The sequence below is a fragment of the Balaenoptera borealis genome, assembly GCF_965194805.1.
Source record: "Balaenoptera borealis genome assembly, chromosome: 15".
Lineage (NCBI taxonomy): Eukaryota > Metazoa > Chordata > Mammalia > Artiodactyla > Balaenopteridae > Balaenoptera > Balaenoptera borealis.
This window is the reverse complement of record NC_138871.1, coordinates 21,108,080-21,135,419: the sequence shown is the minus strand read 5'-3', so window position 1 is coordinate 21,135,419 and position 27,340 is coordinate 21,108,080. Positions and strand designations below refer to the sequence as shown.

Here is a 27,340-nt window from a genome sequence, read left to right as displayed (position 1 = left end):
GGAGACTGCAAGGGAGATTAAGAAATAGGTCCAGGAAGATGAAAGGAAAACTGAGAAGCAAGAGTATTCTAAGGAGCAGAGAGAGTCAACTCTATAGAATGCTTTGAGAAGTTAAATAAATTAATCATAGAAAAGGACTCGCTGCACAGAAGACTTGAAAAGAAATATTGCAGATGAATTCTGGAGATAATAATGTTTTCAGTAGGTCAAAAATTATGATGAATCCCTTAAAGAGTGAAGGTGTATGGGAATAAGTTGAAAGAGGAAAAATTAAAGTCTAAAACTTGCAGGGAAAGGACAACTAAAAACAGTGGGAGAGTCATTTGAAGGTCTCCAAGCTTAGAGGTAAGAAAAACAGTAGTGAGCCTTGGAGCAACCTAAAATCTATGTCTAAGATTATCATATTAATACAACTGGGTGAGGACTCATGTCCCATCCTCTACCTTGTTCCAAGAAGCAGGAAGCAGTGGCTTCTGCCTCAGGAAGCAATAAAGAATATGGGTGCTTGAGATGAAGTGATAGGGCTCTGTCCTTGTTGCTAGAAATTCTAAAAATTCCAACCCCCCAGTATTCCTTTTCTTATCACCAGAAACTGAGTATGATGAAATATCACTACTGTGACTGTTAATATGTGGCATAGCAGAGTTGAATCTAAAATAGTGAGATTATTCCAGGAACTTCCTTGGTGGTGCAGTGGTTAAGAATCCACCTGCTAATGCAGGGGACACGGGTTCGAGCCCTGCTCCAGGAATATCCCACATGCCATTGAGCAACTAACCCCGTGTGCCAAAACTACTGAGCCTGCACTCTAGAGCCCACAAACCACAACTACTGAGCCCGCATGCCACAACTACTGAAGCCAGTGTGCCTAGAGCCTGTACTCCACAATAAGAGAAGCCACCACAATGAGGAATGGCCCCCACTCACCGCAACTGGAGAAAGCCCGCACGCAACAACGATAACCCAATGCGGCCATAAATAAATAAATAAATAAAATAGGGAGGTTATTCCAGATTATCCAGAGGCGACCCAGTGTAGTCACAAAAGCCCTTAAAAACCAAGCCCATTCCCTAGGTGGAGGGATAAGTGCAGGCTGGAGAGATGCTGAGGGTGCAAAAGACTCCACACACCTTTCTTGGTTTGACAATGGAGAAGGAAAAGGAATGTGAGCAGCATCTATGCTGTGAATTGACAGCTACCAAGGAAACAGAAACCTCAGACCTATAACCACAAAGAAGTCGATTCTTTGCAACAACCTGAATGAGGGTTGAAGCAGTTTCTTCCCCTGAGCCAGCAGATAAAGAGCCCAGCTCAGATGACTTTTATCTCAGCCTTGTGAGACCCTGAGCTGAAAAGACAGCCAAGCCCATCTGAATTTCTGGCCTACAGACTATGAGATAATAAATGGGTATTGTTGTAGGGCGCTTACTTTGTGGTAATTTGTTACACAGCAATAGGAAAGTAATGCAACTCAAAGGCCCCCAACCACACCTGTGAGCAGTACATCCTTTCCCTCCTTTCTGGAGGCAGACTGCTATAAACAAATAACAGAAGTCAAGGTAGGCTAACTGGGAATCCTAAATATAAGATGAGCACGCAATCAAGAAATATCAAATATCTCAGAAAAGTCAGCAAGAAAGAATGGCATCTAGACTGAAAATCAATAACAATAATAGCAGCTGATTAAAGAGAGCAAGCAAAAGGAGACTCAAAAATAAGCATAATTTAAAAAAAATATTCAGAAGTACAAGAAAGGACAGTTCAACACAAGAAGAGATTATGTTAGAAAATATAAATTAGAAATCTTGGCAATGAAAATATACGATTATTGAAGTATTAATGAAATAAACTCAGAAATTGAACTAAAGAGTTGAATGTGTACATTTGATAACAAATTAGGGAACTGAAAGATAGGGTCAAGGAATTCTCCTAGAATGCTGTGAAAGAGGAAAAAAAGCATGGAAAATAAGAGTTAAGGGGCACTGAGGAAAGCTTCGGAAGTTCCAGCAGAGGAAATAGATAATGACAGGCAAGGAAATACAGAAAGAATATATGAAATAAAATTTCTTAGAGTAAACAAATGCATAATATTTCCTATCATGGAAACAGCCACTCAGTTTCATTTTAAAAGGAAATTAAATATATATATATATATATATATATATATATATATATATATATATATATATATATATAAACATCATGGAAAATTTTCAAAATAATAAGATAATGAAAAAATACTAAAAAGCTTTCACAGCCTATAAAATCAGATTAGAATCAGACTTCATGCCATAATACTAATGGCAAGAAAATATTGAATGAATCAATATCTTTAATAATGTGCATGAAGTGATTTTGAAACTAGAATTATTCTATATCTATTTAAGCAATTGTTCTAATAATGATCCTAAATAAAGATATATTTGGATCTGCCGTGTCTCAAACATTGCACTACAGGACATTCTGTGCTGGACTAGGACTGCAACGGTTCACAGGAAGCTCCTGGTAACAAATGTCCCAAAATAATGTCTTAAGCAAATTAATCTCTCTCTTTCTCTCTTTCTCTATATATAGAGAGATGTCTATCCCCCACCCTCCTTCCCTTTCTTTCCCTCTCCTCTCCTCTCTCTTCCTCTTCTCTTTTCTCCTTTTCTCCCCCATTATCACCCCCTCTCAAAGCATCTTCTCTTATAGAAAAGAAATCTGGAAATAATTCTAGCTTCCCAACATGCTCTCCTTAGGTTGGGACCCCAATCCTCTTTATGTTCTCAAGATGCCTGAAAAAAACCCAGGACAAAAAGGTACACAGCAGCTGAATCAACCCTTATAGTTTTCCCAAAGCCCTCCAAGTAGCTTCCGTATTTTTTTCTCATTGCTGTGTCCCTTGTAACATCAAAGGAAACTGAGAAGTGCTCCTGTTTAGCTTGGAACATTGTCAATCCAAATAAAATTGGGATTCTCTTGGTGAGGAATATGAGAGGATGGGTATTGGGTGCCCCAAACTAGTAGTAAAGTTGTTTTGGATGCTGTTGATCTTCAGGATTAAAAAAAGCAAGAAACCCACAGGTCTATGCATTTTCTGCCTGGAGTACATTTCACTCCACAAGCACTGTCAAGACCACTGAGTTGGGGAAGGCCTGTGTGATGAACAAAGAAGAAAATGGGGTGCTGCATCTAAGGCTTAGATTCTTAACTCATTTGTATTCTTTGCACTGCCTGTTTGCTGCTTCAGGTTAAAACAAAGTGAAAACAACCCTGAACTCTCCCAGTCATCCTCCTTCAGCCTTCAGCCAAAACTCCATTTTCTAACTTAGCTCTTCTTCTGTAAAAGAATTTCCTAAGAATAAGAGAATTTCCTAAGGATAAATAAGAATAATGGATACAAGAAGCATTATACCAAAAACAAAAACAAAAGAGAAACTAAAAAAGCCCTAGTGAAACAGACGTATGTCTAACTACATAGCATTACTTAAAATCTAATGTGCAAAAATCAAAACAAAACAAAAAACACCTGGAACTAAAAACATAAACTGGAATGATACATAACAAGTTTATGATATATGGTTGCTTCTGGAGATGAGTGTAGAGAAATGGGATTTAGGAGGAGAATAAGGGGAAATTCAACATTACATGTAAGATTTTATTTCATACACACACACACAGAGAGCTGTAACTGTATACTCTAACCAAAATAATAAATTATTAACATTTGTACATTCTCATTTCATGGATATTGTCATCATAATCTCTATGCATTTTGAAGTTTTACAATATTTCAGTAACAAAGAAAAATGTAAAGCCTTCTGGACTAAGAATGTTGCCTGCCATATCAGCAAACAAAGGATGTTGAGTCCATCAAGCCAGCAGCCACTGCATCGGCCCTGACGGCACCCTGAGGGGATTCAGGATGGAGAAAAGCGGGATACCCTAGATAGTTAAGGTGCATAACAAAGGAATGATTTCAATGAGCCCAGACTCTTGCATCTTCCTATACGTAGAACACTAAATTCATTAACTGGAGATGTCTCGTTTTCTTTAATTTACAGTAATCTTTTAATGTTTTGACTACCTGGTTTTTGTTGCAAAACTCCTATATATCCTGGCTTCTCCCTTACCTCTTCAGAGCAATCCCTCAGAGCTATCTGAGAGGCTGCCTTCCAGGCTTGAGTCATCAGAAAGTCTGCCGAATAACCATAATTCTCAAGTTTTAGATTGCACCTTTTTTTTTCAGTCAACAGCCTCATAAGTAATTTAAAATGCAAAATAAACATTATGATTCCCTTCCTTTTTTTCCTAGCATGTTGGCAGAAGATGTGAATAGTTATTCAGTATTTTAGAGTCATGGAGCAGAAGAGTATGTCTCTGGTACATTTGATACAGCTTTTTTAGAGGTTAATACAAAAAATGTTTATCCAAAGACTTAGTAATGTACAAGCATTTTAATCTAGAAAATCCCACTTCTGGGAATTTATCCTAAGCAAATAATGAGAGAGGTGTGCAAATGAACAAGTATAAAATTGTTTATCAAAATGTTATTAATACTAACAAAGAAAAAAAAAAAAAAAGGAAACTTCCTAAATGCCCAAAAAAAGGAAAACATTTAACCGTGATTTATGGACTCAGTAAAATACAATAAAGTAAAATACATTGTCTTTAATAATGAAGTGGTGGAAGTTTATGTTCTCACTGAAACCCTTTTCCAAAAAAGATACACAAAATGTTAATGGAAATTATCTCTAGATGGTGGAATTGCACGAGCATTAATTTATCATTTTAGGAGGTTTTTTTTTTTTTTGGTACTTTCTAAATTTCCCATAATGAATATGCACTACTTTAGTAGTACAAAAAGAATTATTTTAGCAAAAATTTACTAATTAAAATTAAACTCAGTTTGAAATAATGCAATTATTTCAATGTAACTTGTGTAAAAGTTCACTGTCTAGAAAAGTGAATTTGAATGTAAATCCTTTATTAAATAATTCCTTTATTGAAACAACTCCATGTTTTAATTTGCTGACCACTTATATAAATTTTGATTATTATACATTATTTTGGGGTCCATGTCATAAAAATAGCCTTGATCCAATGATACTTTATTAGCTCTGTTAACTTGTCAGAAAAAAAGTATAATTATATCCCATCTTTTTAAATAGAAATGTAATCCATCAAATTCAAGAGCTTGTATACTCCGTTATTAAAGCTCATAAGGCCCAAATTAAACAAGGCTTACATATATCAGATATTCATTCTTTTCCTAGCATATAACTAAGAAGCATTTGACAGCGGGTATTAAATTCTACTTCTTAAGGATTCCAGAGAGCTCCATAAATGCATGCAAATTCCCCATATGTATATTTTAAATGCAAATTTCTGTGACAATTTTATGAACAGCTGTAGAGTTCAAAAAAAGTGCATTTCCTAATTCGTACTATCTATATGCAAAGTCACGGAAAATATCAGATGTGGTATGCTATAGCTTGTTTCAGTAGAATACAGCCATTTATATTTATAGTGCACAGCACCCCTCTTTCCCAAGCACTTCCTAAACTCAAAGAGAAAATTTAGTTAGCCTGGCATTACAAAAGAACCATCTTCAGGACGAAATAATGGCTTCCTCTCAAACATGAAGCAATAAGTTGCTTCAAATTGAAGGAAAGAAATTATGACTGATCAAGTTAAAGGATTTTTTAAAGGCTGAAATGAGCTTAAATTTCACTGAGAAACCAAAGGCAGTGTAATTAAATGAGTATCAGACAGGAAATTGGAACTATGTGTATGTCCCAGCTCTGAAAGTAGGAAGCCAAGTGGCCATGAGCAAACTCAAATTTGTGAGGTCTCTCCAAAAAAAAAATAAAAGGAAGAACCTAATCAGTCTCTAAAAATCCTATCGAGTTCTGCATTCCTCATAGCAAACAAAACTCTTCTAGCATCTAAACTGGCCTTGGTCCCAGGCATGAGCACATCCTGATCCCAAGGGAACAAAATAAAGGGAAGGACGATGATGGAGAGGGGATAATGTCCCTTTCTCTTTCAAATCAGTGGAGCAACAGGGAAAAATACCAGAAAGATGAAAGACTCATTACCGTAAAGAAAAATGTACTGACCACACACATCCTAGATCTTCTTTTACTAGATACTTTACACTTAATTAAAAATTATTTAACAAATAAATATTTACCTAAAATTATTTATCGACAGTGTGCTGTGCTGGGTGCTATCATTGTAGGTTTCTTCTGAAATAGGACCTACTACCAGGTGTAGTGTTATCAGGGGCACCTGGACAGAATGGACCCAAAATGACACCCCCAAACTTACCATGCTCTGGAGACTTACCCTTGTACAAAGCTTTCCTGCTAGAACTCTGGGAAAGACTTAAGCTACACAAGTTCACACTTTCAAAAGTGTATAGTGTAAATCAGGTTGATAGTGTGATGCAGATATCCCCAATCTTTCTTGCTTCATGGTGCCCTTAGTGTCTCAGTAATTGCTTCTTGTAAACCCTGGTACAGAAATACACTTAACAGTTGTATGTATTAAGTGAGGTCCAAACAACTTAATAAGTATTTATGTCTTAAGAACTCAATAGTTGTTTGAAAACAATATTATACACAAATTGAAAGAGAAACCAATACACATAAATTAAAAGAAACAATTTTTTTATTTCATCCTTATATAACCATAGTTAGTTATTGACAGGAAGTGTGTACCTACTGGGCATTGCACAACTTCTCATATCTTGGAATCAGATTGGACACTACCACCTTCATTTCCCATTCCATATTTATTTTCACACAGGGCTTGCTTTTTGTTATTGAATCCACAAAAATAAACAACCAAAAATAGCTTCACAAGGACAGGATGCCATTGAAAGAAATGTAGCACAAACTAATATTGAAATTAATAATTACAGTAGAGTAGTTCCTGTGCTGTTTGACACATAGCAAGTATTGTTGTGTTTCAAATGAATTTTAAAATACCTTGTATTGCCCTGGGAATTTTTGAGGGACCTGGGGTGCCTCAGTGCACATTTTAGGAACTGTTATTTTAGTGGGGTTTTATTGCTAAATGTGTCTAGTATATAATCCCCCTTGCCCCTCTGGAGTTATCAAATTCTCTCTTGCACCTCAATGGCTTTTTCACTCCAGCCTACACTAGTAGAATTCACCTATCTTATAAACGCCAACAAAGACTGTAAGTCTTAAAAAAGAAGCCACTGGTCAGAGTGTTACAAATTATCAGATAGGAGCTTGCAAAAGTTTTCCTTTGATCAGAAACTGAACAAGATTAACCAGGGAAGAGGAGAAAGAAAGCAAAAAGATGACACAGACAGAATAGGAAGAGGTAGGGAAAACTTGGCCGTGGGTAAAGATGAGGGGATGAAGGTCTTCTAGCCCCTAGCATCCTCTTCCTCACCCAGGAAGAAACATACCCACACCAGCAAGCAGTCTCCTCAGGGATTGAATGGTGGGATAAAAAAAAAAAAAGTTTTACCACTTAACCAAGTTGGAACTCTACAGAATAACCAGATTGTTCTCTGAGCCAGGAGAGCAGTGAATATAACACCACCTTGATTACATTCATTCCTTAATTTTGGTAAGTGGGGTATGTGGGTGATTAATTCATTCTGGAGAACAGAATCCTCATATCCCTTTTCTGGAATATAATTTCTCCAAGTAACTTGGTATCTGAGAAGCCAAAATTAGTCATCACACTGTTAGTTGTGGAGTTAAGAAAAAAAAATAAGTGGCGGGGACTGAGGCTAGTCATAAGAGATACATATATCCTGAAACGTGGAAATTCTCTTTGACCCACTGCAAATTTTACCTCCATGGAAATTTGGCAAATTCATGGTTCACATGCCACCCTTCCCCCAACAAACCTTGGCAGTATCATTAATCAATTAGGGCATGTTTTCTCAGTGACCCTGGGAGGATCCTGACAATCATTCCCAATACACTATGCCACATACTGTTCCTCAACAGGTTACTCAGAAATGAAATGTTTTTCCAGCACAGGACTATAATGATAGGATTGCTCATTTTCCATGAAATCAACATCTCTCCCTCAGTACAATTCTGGATACAAACTACTGTGTGTTTTTTTGTTTTTTCCAAAGCCCATTCTTCTATTCTTCCCATCCCCTTTTGTAGCTACAAACTTTATTTATATGAATTAAAATCACCAATTATCATAAAAGCAAGTTGGCATGCTAGAGGTTTCTGGTGAGTACTGGAAACTTCCACCCATGAGATGTTGAACTAATGATTCAACTCTGATAAGGTGACCTTAATTTTACACTCTGGAATGACAACAGATTGTCACCACTCTGCATGAGTGCATCTTAATAATCAGGAGAGACATATAACATTGTGGTTAACTCTGAATGCAGTAACTAATCCTCCACTGCTCAATTTTGGAAACTCAGTACCCTGAGAAAAAAATGGATTCACTGTGTCAAAACTCACATGAGATTGTCAGAATCTGACTACCATTGTTCATAATAAGAAATATAATAACCATGTGGAACATTAGGTTGTCAGTCCATCTTCTTCCCACTGGAGATCCTCCCTTAGGAATTTAAGGAATGACCGTAAAACCACTTAGAAAGGATTTGGAACAAGAGAAATCAATGTAACTAACAAACATAATCTAGCCCAAGTCAACCAGATGCTATTTTTGGCTAGTCTCTGTTTTCTCTTGCCAAGCAGTGCTATCATATAACACTCTTCAAGTTGCTATCTCAAATCTTTGGGTTTCTGGGTAGAATCCTAATCTCTTCAAAAAGAGAGCTTCTATAGATAGTAATCTCAAACACATCTTGACTTTAGAGGTATCTGCCTATGACAAGCATTAGGACAATCCAAATAGGACACTTTGAAAGCAAAAATATTTTAAATAGACCTGGGATGACATATCTTCTACTCCTCAAAAACTCAACATTGTCGTGAGTTATTTGCAAATACTACTTATATTAAATATATTTATCTGGAATTACAAGGTTTTGTTGTTGTTGATGATAATTACATGACACATTTAGTTGTACAATTCCAAACACATGTACATTAGTATATGCACAAAACCAAGTACAAATTTTTTTCAGTTTCACAAAAACTGAATTTTAGCAAAGTCTTTTCCATTTTAAATATATAGAATTTAGCTAGTTAATTGTCTCTGTGTAAAAATATTTAGCAGTGGAAATCATCCACATATGTAATTGTCTTACACATAGCAAAAAGAAAAATATGTTAATCATCTGAAATCCCATCACCATAGCAAGTCACAACATTTTGGTTTTTTACCAGAGATTGGCAAACATTTTCTGTAAAGTGTTGAATAGCAAATATTTTAGGCTTTGCAGGTCATACAGTCTCAATCTCAACAATTTAACTATGCCATTGTAGCACAATAACAGCTAAAGATAATGAATAAACAAATGGACATGGCTGTGTTCCAATACAGTTTTATTTGCAAAAACAGATAGTGGGCTTGATTTGGGCTGAAGGCTGTAGTTTCCCTACCTGTTGTATACACACTCACAGGATAATTTTCCTTGTAAATACACACATGAGCACACACCCACATGCCTACATATTTATGTATATGTTTACAAATATATTTGTTATATCCATACCTATACATATATGTAGGCATGTGTGTGTATATATACCTATATGTGTGCATGTGTATTCACAAAAAAATATTTAGGAAAATCTACTATCCATGGGGCTTTGCAAGATCAGATTTTCCTTTGAAAAAATATTATTTATGAACAAGAGTATAATATTTAAAAGCTGCAAAATTTTAATTGAATAACTATATCACAATTCATTTTCCTAATTCTATGTTGTGTTTTTATTCGGTTTATTGTTTTACTGTTTATATGATGCCTTGGCGAATATCATTGCTTAGCCCTTCTGAGCATCTGACCCCCTAGAGTGATTCCCCCCAAGTAGAATTATGTAGGGTGAAAACAGTATATGAGTGGGTCGATTTCCCAGTCTCCTAATCAACATAAGTATTATGCTCATCATTGTTTTCCAATTTGATACTTGAAAAGTAAAATGTCATTTAAATGTTTCATTGCTTTGATTGAATATCATTACAATATCATTAATTGAATAATGATACTGAATATCATTAATCTATATATTGTCCTTCCTTTGCTGTGCATGTGCATTTAGGATGGAAGGGAGGACTCATCTTTTTTAAAATTGATTTGTATATCTGCCAGGCATTCTCCATTGTAAGAATTAGAAGCCTAATCAACGTGGCTCAAAGAGGTGTTTTGTGAATAGTGGGAAAAGGGGGAGAAGTTGTTATTTTATAGAGAAACATTCCACATAAAATTCTATTGCCTCACGGGCCACACAGCAAAATTAACAAGAGTTCAAGAAGTTCTCTCATATCATATGGGTCCCTCACTTTGTCTTCTCAATTTTTCTCTCTGCAGATAAGTTTCCTTGGCAGGTTTTTGTTCCTCCACCCACAAATGGTAAGAAGAGCAAAATAACAGAAGAAATACTTTTACAATAGTTATAAGTTTGCTAGGCACAGTTCTAAGTCCTTATTTAATCCTTACAACTGTCCAGTGAGGTTGGAACTCTTATGATCCCCACTTCAAATAAAAGGAAACTGAGGCATAGAGAAGTCAAGTAATTTATTCAAGGTTACACTTATTATAAGTGTTACAGGTTAAATTAAAAACTAGGCAGTCTAGCTCTAGATTCTTGTGCTTTTCCACCAAACTACAATAACTCTGCAGCTCATTTACCTTTGCGGTTGCCAAGGCATCAATTTCGGCTCCAACTCCACGTGGTCATATAGATGGTGAGCCCTTGAAAATTCTTATTTGCTTTAAAATCTAATTCTTAATTCCAAATTTCCCAAAAAGGTGATTGGCTCATCTTGATTCAGAAGTTGGCACAGGCTCCATCATCTCAAGACAAGGGAACAAAATAAAAAGTATAAACATGTAAAGTGTACATTAAGATGATTTGATATACATACACATAGTGAAATGGTTATGCCAATCAAACTAAAATATCATTTCCTCACATCGTTAGCATTTTTTGTGGTGAAAGCACCTGAAATATATTCTCTTAGTATTTCTCTAGTATTCAATACATTATTATTAACTGTAACCATCATGTTGTACATTAGATCTCTAGACTTATTAATCCTAAATAACTGAAACGTTGTACTCTTTGACCAACATCTCCCCATTTCCCCCCTACCCTCAGCACCAAGAAAACAAAATTCTACTTTCTGCTTCTATGAGTTTGATTTTTTTTAGATGCCACTTATAAGCAGAATGTGCAGTATTTGTCTTCCTCCAGCTAGCTTATTTCACTTAGTATAAATCTCCCAGGTTCATCCATGTTTCAAGAGATGGCAGGATTTCCTTGTTTTTATGGCTGAATAATATTTCATTATATATATGTTGTATATAAATATATATATATATTATATTTATATATATATACACTGTGTGTATATATATATGTATAACATATATATATATAATATTTGTTTTATCCATTCATCCATAGAGGGCACTTAATTTGATTCTGTAACTTAGCCATTATAAATAATGCTGAAATGAACATGGGAGTGCAGATTTCTCTTCAAAATTTGAGGTTTTTTGGATACATGAAGAGTTTTTGAGAAACCTCCATATTGTTTCTTATAGTGGCTGTACCAGTTTTCATTCCCACTAACAGTGTACAAAGGTTTCCTTTCTCCACATCCTTGTGAACATTTGTTATCTGTTGTCTTTTGATAAAATATTCTAACATGTGTGAGATGATATCTCTTTGTGGTTTTGATATGCATTTACCTGATGATTAATGATGTTGAGCATTGGTATGTTTTCTTTTGAGGAACATCTATTCAGGGGCATTGCCCATTTTTAATCAGGTTATTTATTTTCTTGCTATTAAGTTGTTTGAATTCCTTATTAATTTTGGATGTTAACCTCTTATCAGATACATAGTTTATAAATAATTTCTCCCATTACATAGGTTGTCTCATTTCTCTGTTGATTCTTCCCTTTGCTGTGCAGAAACTTTTCAGTTTGATGAATTCCCACGTGTCTAATTTTCTTTTTCTTGCCTGTGCTTTTGGCATTATACACAAATATTACTGACCAATATCAAGAAGTTTTTTCCTATGTTTTCTTCCAGGAGTTTTACAGTTTCTGGTCTACATTTAAGTCTGTAATCCATTTTGAGTTCATATTTGTATATGGAGTGAGATAAGGTCCAGTTTCACTCTTTGCTTGTTGATGTAAAACAGATTTCCCAGCACAATTTATTCAAGTGACTTTCCTTTCCCCATTATACATTTTTGGTACCTTTGTTAAAGATGATTATAAATGTGTAGATTTATTTCTGGGCTCTCTATTCTGTTCCATTTGTCTATATATCTGTTTTTATTCCAGAACCACACGTTTTGATTACTATAACATTATAGTATATTTTGAAATTAGGTTGTGTTATGTCAGCTTTCTTCTTTTGCTCAAGATTGCTTTGGCTATTCATGGTCATTTTTAGTTTCATTTTTAACTTTAGATTTTTTCTCTATTTCTATGGCATTCAAGATTTTCCCCCACTCCCTCAGCACTCTATATTTTTTCTTACTCTATTGATTTCTTTGTTTATATTATTGAAGAATGATAGACTCATAATATTATATTAATTTCAGGTGCATAACAGTGATTTGATATTTTTATACTCTATGAAATGATCACTATGATATATCTAGTTACCATCTGCAACCATACAAAGTAACTACAATTACTGACTATATTCCCTATGCTGTACATTACATCCTGTGACTTATTTATTTTATAACTGGAAGTTTATACCTCTTCATCCTCCCACTCCTCTCCACTCTAGGAACCAAAAGTTTGTTCTCGATATCTATGAGTCTGTTTCTGTTTTATTATATTTATTTATTTGTTTTGTGTTTCAGATTCCACATATAGGTGAAATCATACAGTATTTGTCTCTCTCTGACCTTTTTCACTTAGCATAATATCCTCTAGGTCCATCCATGTTGTCACAAATGGCAAGATTGAATTTTTTTATGGCTGAGTAACATTCCATTGTGTGTATATCCATTCATTTATCAATTGGACACTTAGGTTTCTTCCATATTTTGGCTATTGTAAATAATGCTGCAGTGGACAGAGGGGTGCATATATTTTTTTGAATTAGTGCTTTTGTTTTCTTTGGATAAATATCCAGAGTGGAATTGCTGGATTGTACAGTAGTCTTATTCTTAATTTTTTGAAATCTCCATACTATTTTCCATAATGGCTGTACCAATTTACATTCCCACCAACAGTGCATGAGGATTTCCTTTTTGCCACATCCTTGCCAACACTTGTTATTTGTCTTTTTGACAATAGCCATTCTGATAGACGTGAAGTGATAGCTCATTGTAGTTTTGATTTGCATTTCCCTGATGATTAGTGATGTTGGGCATCTTTCCATATGCCTGTTGGCTATCTGTATTTCTTGTTTGGAAAAATGTCTATTCAGGTCATCTGCCCATTTTTTAATTGGGTTATTTCTTTTTCTTTGGCTGATTGAGTTATATGAGTTCTTTATATATTTTGGATATTAATTAAAGGACATATTATTTGCAAATTTCTTCTCCCATTGGTAGGCTGACTTTTCCTTTTGTTGCACGTTTTCTTCACAGTGCAAAACCTTTTTAGTTTGACGTAGTCACATTTTAATTTTGATTTTACTGCCCTTGCCTGAGAAGACAGATACAAAAAGTATTGCTAAGGCCAATGTCAGAGTTTTTTACTTATGTCTTTTTCTAAGAGTTTTATGGTTTCATGTCTTACATTTAAGTCTGTATTACGTTTTGAGTTTATTTTTGTATATGGTGTAAGAAAGTGGTCTAGTTTCATTCTTTTGCATATAGCTGTTCAGTTTTCCCAACACCATATGTTGAAGAGACTGTCTTTTTCCTATTGTATATTCTTGCTGTCTTTGTTGTAGTTTAGTAGACCATATATGTGGGGGGTTATTTCTGGGCTCTCTATTCTGCTTCATTGATCTATGTGTCAGTTTTTCTTCTATACAGTTTTGACTACTATAGCATTGTAGTATAGCTTAAAATCAGGGAGTGTGAGACCTCTAACTTTGTTCTTCTTTCTCAAGGTTGCTTTGGCAATTCAAGGTCTTTTGTTATCCTGGACCTGGATATCTATTTCCTTCCCCAGGTTAGGGGAGTTTTCAGCCATTATTTTTTCAAATAACTTTTCTGTCCCTTCCTTGCTATCTTCTCCTTCTAGATCCCCTATAATGCAAATGTTAATATGCTTGATGTTGTCTCAGAGGCCCCTTAAACTATCTCATTTTTTTTAGTTCTTTTTTCTTTTTGCTCTTCTGATTGTGATTTCCACTATTCTGTCTTCAAGATTGCTGATTCCTTTTTCTGTATATCTAATCTGCTATTGATTCCCTGTAGGGTATTTTTCATTTCAGTTATTACATTCTTCAGCTTTGATTGGTTCTTTCTTATATTTTCTAACTCTTTGTTGAAGTTCTGTGTTCTTCCATTCTTCTTCAAATTTGATCAGCATCTTTATGACCATTACTTTGAACTCTTTATGAAGTAAATTACTTATCTCCTTTTTATTGTTTTTCTATCCCCCCCCCCCTTTGGGATTTAGTCTTGTTCTTTCATTTGGAACACATTTCTCTGTCTCCTCATTTTGTTTTACTTTCTGTGTTTGTTTATGTGAATTAGGCAAAACAGCCACCTCTCCAGGTCTTGAAGCTGTGGCTTTGTGTAGGAGCATCCCCTGCATAGACTGCATGTGTTAGACAGCTTAGGCAGGCCAGCTGGATCTGGAGTTGGTGTGTGCTAGGGGATCCCAGGGCATGCCACACCAGGGCTGATTTGGGGGGATGGTTATAGCTAGTATGGGATATGGGCCTGGTGTGTCCTGGGGCAGCATGTCAGGCTGGTAGAATGCCTGGACAGTGTTCCTGTCTATGCTTTCTAGATGGAGGAATGCAATAAAAATACCGCTCTGTAATGACTCTGACCCCAGAGAGAGTTCCAGCCATTTCAGTTCCAGCCAAGCAGTTGCTCTAGGTTTAGTAAATGGATTTCCTTCACATGTAGAATAGGACCCTTATAAACTGCTGAGTTTTTGCTGTACCTTAGGGCAGATGAGTCTCTGCGAGGGTCTCTCAGTGATATCACTCTGTACTGCAGGTTGCTGTGACAGGCATGGGGTTCCCGTCAAGTTCATGTCTCCATTTCTACCCATCTCTATCTCTATGTGGTCCCTCTATGGTTTGTTGTACATAAGACGTTCAATTAACACTCAGTTTTTCTTCAGGAGAAATTGCTTTATATGTAGGTGTAGATTAGGTATGTCCATGGGAAGATGTGGGTTCAGGATCTTCCTACACCACCGTCTTGATCTGGAACTTCCACCATTGGAAACTTGACAGAAATTGCATTGATTTGTAAGTCATTTTAGCTAGTATGAACATTTTAACAATATTAATTCTTCCAATTCATAGACATGAGACATCTTTCCATTTATTTGTGTCTTCTTCAATTTGAGATCATATGTTTCTTAGAGCTACACATCCCAGGCTGTGATTAAAGAGTTTTATCTAATCCTACAGTTTTCTGTAATCTTTTTTACATCATGCCACACAAAGAAATCACAACACTCATGGCACAATGGGGTAAAATATGAGGCCTATTGCAGTTAGCTAGTCCATATTCTGCTCAGTGCCCAAGTTGATTAATATCTCAGGCCATCTATAAATCCATCATGAGTCATCAAAGCTCCACAGTGAACTGCTTAGGGAATTCTGCTCCAAGTATGTGGGGACATTTGGAGAGAAATTATAGCAACTATTAGAATAAAGTATGAATTACCTGATTATGAAATATATAGCAAATTTTTAACAGGATTGTGATATGCCTTGTTTTTACCTTGTACATTATATATATTCCCCATGTGAAAATATTTATTTTAATATTGAAAACCTATTAATCTTTTCCTTTATAGATTAGAAGCTAAAGATTTTTAGTTATTCATCTACATATTTTAATATATTTACATTTTTATTTTATGTTTAAATCTATACTAAATTTCATACATATTTAGAGGTAATATAAATAATAGGGATCTAATTGTGTTTTCCAAAAAAAATTCCGAGCCAAAACTCTTGTCACTATTTATTGAATAATTCCTTCTTTAACCCCTAATTTTAAATGCCATCTACTCTATGTAGCAAAGTTTACACAAATATAAATTTATTTTTCTATATTTTTATTTTCACCACTGATTCACTGTTCCACCTATTTACTTTGGCACCAATAGCATTCCTCTATGTTTATTGTGGTTGTATAGCATAATTTGATACCTTGGAAAGCTAATTTTTTGGAAAGCTAGTCTTTACTCATTATAACTCTTTATTTTCAAACATTTTCTGATAATTTTCATACATTTGTAATTATAAATATTTCATAATGATTTGGGGAAAATTCCCTAATTGTTTTTATAATAAAACATAAGAAAAACTAACACCTTTTTTATAGTGGGCACTCCCATAAAAATGTGCTATTTATCTCTCACCATTTACACAATTCTTATTTTATATCCCTCAGTAAAATGTTGTGCTTTCAGTAAAGTATTGTGGTTGGGCTCATCAGTTAAGTTTAATCCTAGCTATTTTATGTTAATGGATTATCCAGCTATAGGCACAGATGATATTGATGTTGTTTTATTATTTTGCTGGGCTTAGGCCTAAGTGCTATGCCAGCTCCTGTAAAAGAAATTGAGCAAGTTTTTTCTTTCTGTATATTGTGTTTATTTTAAATGGAATATGAATTACTTTCCACATTAAATTATGTTGGTCTGATACTTTGGGGAGTAGGAGATGAGTTATTTGGCAACTTTCTTAATTACTTTCTTACTTTCATAATTATTGGCTATTTCAGGATTTTTTCATAAAATTTCTATATTGCTAGAAAATATTCCAAGTCATTCAGATTTTGAAAAATGTTAGTCTAATTATAAAACATATGTCTATACAGTTATTTTAATTCTTCAGTATTTGTTATTATAATTGTTTTCTCACTTATAATTTTGTGGTTTTCTAATTTTTTGTATTTTACCCCACACACCTGCATTTTTTTGTCTTTAGTTAGAATATTTGTTAGCATATGTGCTTCATTTGTCTGTTCAAAAACTTTATTTTATAAATTAATTAATTTATTTGTAGGACTAATTTCTCTTTCTCTTTTCTTCCTCTTGTTTACACAGGCTTTGTTTTATCTTTTAATGTAATCTCTTGAATCAATATTATAATTCATTTATATTCATTAGCTTTTAGTAGGAAAACTCTTATCCTTATAAATTTTTCTGTAAGTACAGCTTGGCCACAGTGTTTAAGCTTTGATAACTATTTTAAGCATTGCCATCAGTTTCTAAATATTCTGAAATCGCTGAGATGATTTAAGATTTGATTCAAGAATTATTTGGAAGGCTTTTCATTTAATTGAAGTTTTTGTCTTTACTTTCAGTATTTAATTGAATTTGGGTCACAGAATATGACATATTGAAATTTTTTCTTTTTAGAACTGACAATTTCTTTGTGAATTCTTGGTAATTTTTTTTTTTTTTTTTTTTTTTTTTTATAAATAGCTCATGGAAGCTGATAAACAAAGTTTATTTTCTGTTGTAGAGTACAGAGTGCCTTCCCATTGAGGAGGGATTCTTGTGAGGTCAGAATATAATATTTCTTAGTAATTGAGAGCCTGTTTCTCCTTCCCACAACACACACTAGCAATTTGGACATCCCTTCATCAAAGCAGTGACAGAAAGGAAACTCAAAAATAAAAAATGAGAAGAAAAATCTCAGCAAAGTGCTGGAAAGATTCCCATGCATGATCGCAGAGTTTGTTTCTCAGTTCCAGAGACGAGATAATAGATCCATTTTGTATACTCAATTAATTTGTTTCAAAATGAAGCCCATCAATTTGCAAAATCCTCTCCTTAAATTACTAATTAGGCAATTTTTATTACCTTATAAAGAGAACTCTGATGAAAAACAGCCACCATCACACTTTCCTGTCTTGGATGCCAGATGAGGCATTCAGAAATTTGTTTCCATTTTATAAACCCCTGTCTATGAATGTGGTCAACATTAGCTGAAAAAGAGCTGATGCTATTATGCTAAGTTCATATTAGGCCTGATTAACTGAACTGATTCATGGACAAATTTTCCTTTTTTTTTTTTCCCTAGCAATCAATATTTATTTTAAATTAACCCAAGTTTCAGGATCTCTTTTCGAGATTATTGCAATCCCTTCTTAACTAGTTTGACTGCTTCTGCCCTTGCCTTCCCACAGTCTCTTCTTAAACAGAACTAAAATGATCCTTTCAACCAGAGAATTTGCATTTTAAAATATTTTATGCCTGTCTTTCAGTCTTTGTACTATTTACTACTTCTGCCTAGAATGTTTTTCCCTCATATGACCACAAGCCTGACTTCCTCACTTTCCTCATGTCTTTGCACAATTTTCCCTTTTTCAGAGGCCAAATTTGACCTTTTAATACTACACCCTGCTCCCTGATGCCAGTATTTCCAACCTTCCTTACTTTGCTCTCCTTTCTCATTTTTCTGTAGCACCTTCTGACATATTATATGTATTTACAACTTGTTGGTTTACTCTCACTGCTTAAATGTAAGCAGCAGGTCAGGGATCTTCACCTTCACCAATGCATCTCAAGCACGAGACCAGTTACTTCCACACAGTATGAACTCAATACATATTTATTGAATGTTTGATTCAATATATGATTTTCCACAGTATGATTTTCAAGTCACTTGGAAAATGCCTTCTTAAAATACATTACAAAAAGAAGCAATCAAAATTTATTATGATAATTTAGAAGTCTAAACACAAACATTTAAACTTGCAAAGAAGGAATTAAACAAACTCTAGTCTTATGATGACATGATGAAATATGTCATACATTTATCCAAAAAGAGGTGACGGTATGAGTGGCAAGGGTGCCCCTGAATCCTATCTGGTTTTGTACTGAGCACAGAGAAACCCTAGAACAATATAACTCAAGTGTACAATTTTATAGGAATAAGCATTCATGAGCCTGCATTTAAAACAAACAAACATATAAAAACACAGCAGAGCCACACATTACCTAATCAAGGGCATGTTTTCATCAATTCAGATTTATACATGGAGATTGCAAGAAAACTTCTGTTCTGAGGTTTTCCTAACACCAATTTCTCCCAGGCACATTGGTAAACAGATTGTTGAAATCCAATGTGTCAAAATACAGAAAATGATGCATTTGAGTGTGTTCATTTTAAAATTAGAGACTGTCAAAAACATTAAAAAGAAATGTGAATCAAATAATTACAAAACATTTTTTTTTTCTAATTGCCTGAAAGAATAATAGATATTATGATGCTTGCTGTTACTACAACCAGATGGGACTTTTAAGAATTTCTTCAACACCTTCTCAAAAGCTGATTTTAAATCTCAGGCAGTACAAGTTCAACTCTGTAACTGGTATTTGTGTACTTGTCATGTCAGCCAGAAGTAGCAAACATCTAGTTGTGCCCTACCCTTATCCTTCAAACTTCTTGTGCTCTGGTCAGCTTTCAATGACCAGGGTCTACATCTTGCAGCCTGGAGATTTTTTTCCTATATCTTAGGAAGACCCCTTTGCCTTCACCAGCAGATCACAAACAGTGGCTCTCAGGGAGCTAAGTATCCTATCTCCCTCATCCTTACAGTGATTCTAATGCATATATCTTAAGCATTTCTGTTTCCCCACAGGAGTAAGCTTCTGGGCTTAAAATAACACACGCTTTATCATTTGCCTTACCTTCCAAGTACCACTTGCTCATTCCTCTATAAGTATTTCCTTAACATCTAAAAAAAAAGTGCTTTAACACAAATTTTCAAGTCACCTACAGCCAGTATAAAACACCACCAGGAGTTGATGATGATACATGGATTATTTCCAAAATTATTTTTCTGTACAAATATGACACATTATAATGACATTGTACATATTTTGTTAATGTAAATGTACTAGATATCTTCATTTTTTCCCCTCTAGATATATTTCCACCTTTTTACATCTTATTCTATTTTGTGCCCAGATAGATCTCCATGGACTACTTGATGGGCTCCCTTGACCTCTGGCTTCTGATAGGTTAACCAATGGGAAGAACCTACAAGATATCAAGAGTAAAAGGTGAAAGGAGTCAAGGTATTTATTCTCTTGGTGTTTTTCCTCTTTTCTACATCATCATGGATTGGCTACATTTCTCTTCCACAGGCTACCCTCCTGTCAGGCTGCTCTAACCAGCTAATCTTTCCCATTTGGGTGACAGCTCCCTCTCATTCACCTTTAGATTTAGGAAATGTAATGGCTCCTTACTGTTACTAAGCCAGGGTGCAACGCTTCTACTGTTGGTAGGAGTCGAGGAACCAAAATTATTATAAGTGGTCCCTTTATTAAATGCTTCAGTGATTACTCAGTTTGAGTGTGCCTTTCCTTCATGACAAGACTCTTTTACAAGAAATAAATGCACATGATAAAAAAAAAAAAATGATACCTCCAAATAAAACAGAAAAGTGCAAAATTCCTCTGTTCCTCTCCCCAATTTTTATTCCCTGAAGGTAAACATCTTCAACTGTTTCTCCCTAAATAATATATTTTTGACAGATATTTTTGGTTAGTCAATATCTAATAATATTTATTGACTACTTGCTTTGACGTATAAAAATGTAGCTCATCCACATTATTGATTCCTCTCTCCCCCGTGCTCCATCAGTCTTGGCAAGTTATATTATTATGTTTAGATCTCCTTTTATCTTTAGGATATTGAGTGATATAATTCAACTTCTCTTTGATGATCCATCAACTTTAGAAAGTACATCTTCTCTCCCTACCATAAAAGATGAGAAAATCAGTGGCTCTGTAATTCTCTACCTCCCTTCACTTTCCCATTCACTTGCCAATTTCTGTTAGCTCTACCATGGATGTTTACTGTTAAGTTTATAAAATTTATGTTTTTTTCAGATTTATGGTCATCAATTACTCAAGTAGCTTTTGGGTTTCCCTGACGTTATACAATGTCTTGTTTATTTTTCCTACTTAAAAAAATATATATTATGCCTTTAGCTTATCACTAAGTTCATTCAGCTCTTAACCATATAATTTGTTAACGTAAATACAATTTCACTTTTTATATTACAAACTGCTATCTAAGCTTACTGAATATCTTATCTTCATTGCCCTCCTCTTGTACTTATATATCATTGTTCTTCCTTCTTGGATTCCATTTTAATATTCTTAAAGTATATCCTCAATTATTTTTTCAGTCAATAAGTGCATGGAAAATAAACTTTCTGAAATCTTCTATGCAGAAAATGTCTCTATTTTGTCTTCATACTTAGTTGTTACTTAGTCTTGATATATAATGCTAGTTCAAAATAATTTTCTTTAAAAATTTGGAAGACAGTGCATTCTACTGTGCAGTGCTGCTGAAGTGAATATTTTGTCTTTTTTAAATCTCTGGAGGATTTCTGGATTTTACTGAATTTGTTTATTGAATTTGTTGATTTTTCTTCCTTTAATAGTCACATATTTTTAATTTCTAAGAATTTTCTCTTGTTCTCATATTTTCTCCTTCCCTCTAGTAGTCTATGTTTCTTTAAAAATGCAATATTTTCTTGTATATCTCTGAAGATTCTAAGTAGATTTTTTTAAGACATATCTTCCAATGCATGATTTACCCATTTTTCCAGGGTCTGTATTATGCTTGCTTATCTTGGATCTTCTCTGTTCTTCTATTTCTTTTTTTCTTGAGTAGTTACTGCTCATTCACCATCTGTGTATCAAGGATTAGATTGATTAAACTATAGCAAGATTCCTCTTTTTCTATGTGAGAGTGCTTTCTAATACATTTTAGGAGAGCACAAGGATCTATCTCAATTTCCATGTCCATTGGTTGAGAATGTCATATGGAGTTTTCTATGTACATTAGTTGAGTGTGTCGTGCAATAGGGCACTCTGTACTGCTTGGGCTTATTGTGTGGTAGGATTCTATGTACACTCACTGAGATGTCATATGGTATACTGCTAGGATTTATTATATGGATATTTCCACTGGTTGTGAATGTCACATGGAAGCTTCTTTGTATGCTGGTTTGGCATGTCATATGTAGTTTATTTACAGATCACCACTGGGAAGAAGTAGATAGGCTGGCCAAAAAAAGGAGAGATTTATTCTGTTGTATTCATGCCCAAACCTGAAGTCCTTGCCATTCATCTATAGATTATTAAATTTCTTAAAAATATCAGTGTCTAATTTTAGCCTGGGATTAAATAGTAATCACTCTATTAATCACTCTTTCTGTGAAAATGATTGAAGGGAATAAGACATAGCTTCACTAACACATCTGAATCTAAAGTTTTCAAATATCTATCAGTGTAAAGCTAGGCATCTCTTGGAGACACAGTTTCCATCTCTGCCACTGGTATCTTCTGAGACACTGTTTTCTTTATTTTTTTCCCTCTGACACTAAAATTGTACTCACATTTTGTCTTATCAAAATGTCTGGTCTACTGATGGTCCTCCGTTTAAATTTCATCTTGATTATGGATTTATTCTCTTTTCTTGGAGAGACACAATGGCATGGTGGTTAAGACTATGGGTTTAAATTTAAACTCAGACTCTGCCATTTATTCCTGTGTGATCTCAGGAAAGTTACTTGACTTTCATTTCCCTCAGTTTTCTAATTTGTACATGATAAAATATTTTATCAAAATAGGGATAATAGTATCAATAATACCTATCTCACAGGGATAATAGACATAATTAGTAGTTTAATACTCATTAAATACTTAAAATTTTCCCTGGCCCATCATAAATACTGGATAAATATTAGCTATCTTTATTCTGAATTATTGTTATTTTTATTGTAAATAATCTTTCCACTCTTTTTTTAGATTCTATTCCCATATAGGTCATTACTTACTATTGAGTAGAGTTCCCGTGCTACACAGTAGGTTCATATTAGTAACCTATTTTGTATGTAGTAGTGTGTATATGTCAATCCCAATCTCCCAATTTATCCCCCCCCCCCCGCTACTTTCCCCCCTTGGTAACCATAAGTTTGTTTTCTACATCTGTGACTCTATTTCTGTTTTGTAAATACATTCATTTGTACCATTTTTTAGATTCCACATGTAAGCGATATCATATGATATTTGTCTTTCTCTGTCTGACTTAACTTCACTCAGTATGACAATCTCTAAGCCCATCCATGTCACAGCAAATGGCATTGTTTCATTCTTTTTTATGGCTGAGTAATATTTCCCTGTGTATATGTACCACATCTTCTTTATCCATTACTCCATTGATGGACATTTATGTTGCTTCCATGTCTTGGCTATTGTAAATAGTGCTGCAATGAACACTGGGGTACACGTATGTTTTTGAATTATGGTTTTCTCCAGATATATGCCCAGGAGTGGGCTTGCTGGACCATATGGTAGCTCTATTTTTAGCTTTTTAAGGAACCTCCATAGTGTTCTCCATAGTGACTGTACAAATTTACATTCCTACCAACAGTGTAGGAGGGTTCCCTTTTCTCCACACTCTCTCCAGCATTTATTGTTTGTAGATATTTTTGATGATGGCCCTGGTGTGAGGTGATACCTCATTGCAGTTTTGATTTGCATTTCTCTAATAATTAGTGATGCTGAGCATCTTTTCATGTGCCTCTTGGCCATCTGTAGGTCTTCTTTGGAGAAATATCTATTTAGATATTCTGTGCATTTTTTTATTGGGTTGTTTGTTTTTTTTTGATATTGAGCTATATGGGTTGTTTGTATATTTTGGAGAAATTGAAGAAGCAATCCCACTTACTATCAGATCAAAAGGAATAAAATGCCTAGGAATAAACCTACCTAAGGAGGCAAAAGACCTGTACTCAGAAAACTATAAGATACTGATGAAAGAAATCAAAGATGACACAAATAGATGGAGAGAAATACCATGTTCTTGGATTGGAAGAATCAATATTATCAAAATGATTGTACTACCCAAAGTAATCTACAGATTCAATGCAATCCCTGTTAAATTACCAATAACATTTTTCACAGAATTAGAACAAAAAATTTTACAATTTGTACGGAAACTCCAAAGACCCTAAATAGCCAAAGCAATCTTGAAAAAGAAAAACAGAGCTGGAGGAATCACGCTTCCTCATGTCAGGCTATATTACAAAGCTATAGTCACCAAAACAGTATGGTACTGGCACAAAGACAGACTTATAGATCAATGGAACAGGACAGAAAGTCCAGAGATAAAGCCATGCAACTATGGCCACCTAATCTATGACAAGAAAATACAATGGAGGAAAGACAGTCTCTTCAATAAGTGGTGCTGGGAAAACTGGACAGCTACATGTGAAAGAATGAAATTAGAACATTCTCTAACACCATAAAAAAATAAACTCAGAATGGACTAAAGACCTAAATGTCTGAGGGGATACTATAAACCTCTTAGAGGAAAACCTAAGCAGAACATTCTCTTAATTGAAATTGCAGCAAGATCTTTTTTGATCCACCTCCTGGAATAATGAAAATAAAACAAAAATAAACAAATGGGACTTAATTAAACTTAAAAGCTTTTGCACAACAAAGGAAACCATAAACAAAACAAAAAGAATGGGAAAAAAACTACAGAATGAGAGAAAATATTTTCAAACAAAGTGACTGACAAGGGATTAATCTCCAAAATATGCCTTATTTAATTTATGTGATTTACATGGCATTTTGAGAAGAAGAAGAAAGCTTAGCGGCTATACCACTACTTGAACCACAAAACAATAAGGTAAACATTAAGTTCAAAATTATTGTTTTAGATAAATATGGGGAGAAAAACAAAATTTGAACTTGAATATAAAACATAAGTACTTATCAGTGCTTGTTTGTGGGTCTTTATTTCTAACCAACACAAGGGAACATTCAATTGCTTCCTAGAGTTACCCACCTTCTTGTGCCATGGCTGATGCAATGATATTCCAAGATTTTGTAATGAAATTTCAAGAGGATTATTTAACAATCTTCTCATTCTTATCAGATCAAAAGTTTACTAATTTCTCAGTTCTGATAATGAGTCTTAAAGTTGAGATTCATTGCAGCTGTGAACAAAGAGTTCTAACTTTTCTTCTTTCCTATTTACATTAAATTGGTTAAAATTTTGCACTTGATCACAAATTGTAAGCTCTCTTTATCATTCAACATGTAGCATACAGTTAGATTTTGTTATTGCAAGCCCTATACCTTGTAATATCATATTGGAATAAGTGTGTCTTTTCTGAAATAGTCATAAAGGTAAACTTTTATTTTTCCTATTGAATATGTTTAAATATAATTAGACCACAGAAGAATAAACTTCAGCATATATTCTCATTGATTTTTTACAAATACATATATAAATATTTTTTTCTCAACCCACAACACTCAAAATGATGCCATTCTAAAGGGATGTCAGTTTTCAAGTAATATAAGCTCAAAAATTATGTTATTTTAAATAAAAGGGATGATTTTTAGAATCCAACTGGTGTTTCAACTCACCAAACGTATAGTAATCATTGTCCTTCTTCAAATAACACCATTACTAACTAGGAAACATTTTGCTGTAAAGAATAAGAAAACAACACAAAGAAAATGTCATAATCTTTCTCAGTAGAAGCTGATGTTTCAGACAAAAGTACTTCTACATGTTGTTTATATCATTTAGTTTAAACCAAGATTCTGACACTGAAATTAAAATTACCATAATATTCAGAAAGCTAAAGGCATATACATTAGAATAACATCAAAGAGAAGAGAGGAATGAAAGAAATGAGCAAAACATAGTCATATCCTTAGCCCAGGTTTCTAAAGAACAGTCTCATAGCATGGGTTCCTTCCTCTCTAAACAGCAGCAGCAGCAATGCAGCCATTCAACTGAGCATGAAATGAGCATGATTTCCAGGTGGCCGTCATCAATGGAATAGCACTCAATGACAATTTAAATTTGCCAGGAAGTGAAACATTTCCCAGATAAGAAGCTTATACAATTGAAATTCTGCCAAGGAACTAAGAAGGGAAGATTTGAAGCTGATACTTACCTAGTACCACCACCATCAAGCATTCCAACTTTTTTTAAATAAGCAAACTTAATGATAATGAAACTAATTTTACCACATCATTCTGGGGGAGGAATATTTTCTATAAACTTTTGCTATTAACTGCTAGGATATTCTGAAACTATTTACCATTAAGAGATAAACACAATGAGAAAAGGTAGGTCTTAATATACAGCATAGAATGTGGAAATAAAATCACTGATATAACAGAATCCCAGTATAATAGCCTTTGCAACAGTCAACTTTATGGTTAAGTTTACAACTCAATTTCATATCCTTGCTTCACTTGCTCATAAAAACTTGGTAGAAAGTTCTCCAGCATTGAAAATTTTCATACCTCGTCTCCAAGTAAATACGAATGATTAACATGGACATTTTTCCATTTTAATAAAGCATTTTTTTCCTTTTCTATCTCCAAGGACAATTCCTCAACACAGATGCTCAGACAAATAGAGTGAAAAATAAGGAATTTAAAATGCGTGAATCTCATAACTAAACTTCAAACATTTATTATAGACCTTTTTCTTTTAAACAACACCTGAATTTCAGGGAATTTAAAATTTTTCTGACAAAACACTAGTCCTTCAAAATGAACAGTCTAGATTACAAAACCACTGTAATCACCTGAAACATTCATATCTTTAGAGAGAAAATGAAGTGATTACTGGAAGTTTAACAGACTTGGAACATAGTCCATATACTACAAAAATCATATTTTTGCTGACAAACCTGCCCTAGAATTTTCCTCCTCTGCCCAGATGTCACCCAATGCCTCCTTGGCAGGGAAACATTGTTGAGTCTTACCAACAAATCAGACCCTTAATATTTGACAATACTGCTTTCTTTCTAACACCTTCCATCATATAATCTCCTTAAAAATGTATCTGTTATCCCAGGAAATACCCAGCTCTGCTCCCATCAATGATGTAAGACTGTCTTAAACTGCGTACCCCTCTCATGACCTTCCCCTAACTTCAAGATTGCTTCACCTATTCATTGGCACTAAGAGCCAGGGCCCACTCACCCATGGGGGCTTTTGGAAATGTATGGGGATAGGAACTTGTGGAGTAGAGAGGAGAGGGCATCACTTGTATTT

General features: G+C 34.4%; 1 long non-coding RNA gene and 1 pseudogene across 2 annotated transcripts in view; both read right to left on the bottom strand.

Moving 5' to 3' along the window:
• The window catches only part of LOC309611721 (lithostathine pseudogene), a 508,337-nt pseudogene that overhangs the window by 156,617 nt on the left and 324,380 nt on the right, over positions 1 to 27,340 (bottom strand). The gene's annotated exons all lie outside the window — the stretch shown is intronic.
• The window catches only part of LOC309611712, a 54,505-nt gene continuing 34,854 nt past the window's right edge, over positions 7,690 to 27,340 (bottom strand). Inside the window, exon 2 of the long non-coding RNA XR_014234695.1 lies at positions 7,690 to 25,749. This is a non-coding gene — a long non-coding RNA (uncharacterized lncRNA). The remainder of the gene's footprint in view (positions 25,750 to 27,340) is intronic.